A 705-nucleotide genomic window follows, 5' to 3' on the forward strand; every position below is an offset into this window, starting at 1 on the left:
TAATAGCAGTGTTGTTTTTAAAACGTACAGAACTGTTTATGTCGAGACAGGATATAGCTGGCGTATGTGAGTCACCCTATCTCTAAAATAAGTGGCACATACTTAGGATTCATTAGTAAAGTAGCTGTAGCTGATCCTTTCTCGGTTCATGAGCGTGATGATTGGGTTTCCACGCTGTTGTGTGACATGTGCCTCCCTGTAAACCTTGTTACGACGTCGGCACATTACCCTTCTGACGTGAACTGAAAGGATCTTCTTAAATTTACTATGCTTAGGACGTGAATTGTACGTGTGCGGTCTTGTGCAGTGTAACGTGTAGTCTTCCTCTTGTCGTGGGTTATTCCCTAGATGCGTGCAGAGTCAAGCGCGACTTTTGGGGGATGCGGTCGTGTGGCCTTTGTCCACCCGCTGGAGGTGGGTCGCGCCGGCAGTGATATTACAAATTTTTTTTAAAGATACATAGTCTTCAATTACATATCAACCTTTCCTACCTTCTTAACCTCATCCTGTCCTGTGTTTTTAATATAACCAATGAATTGCAGAATCAATTAACAATTTAAAGAAACCATTGTTTTCAATTCTGAAATTATAAACCTAAATTAATTTAAATTAACATAATTTGGGGCTGGCCCGGTGGCGCACTTGGTAGAGTGCGGCGCTTGGGAGCGCGGTGGCGCTCCTACCGAGGGTTCGGATCCCATATAG

This window comes from Galeopterus variegatus, unplaced genomic scaffold (assembly GCF_000696425.1).
Source record: "Galeopterus variegatus unplaced genomic scaffold, G_variegatus-3.0.2 Scaffold6462, whole genome shotgun sequence".
Classification (NCBI taxonomy): domain Eukaryota; kingdom Metazoa; phylum Chordata; class Mammalia; order Dermoptera; family Cynocephalidae; genus Galeopterus; species Galeopterus variegatus.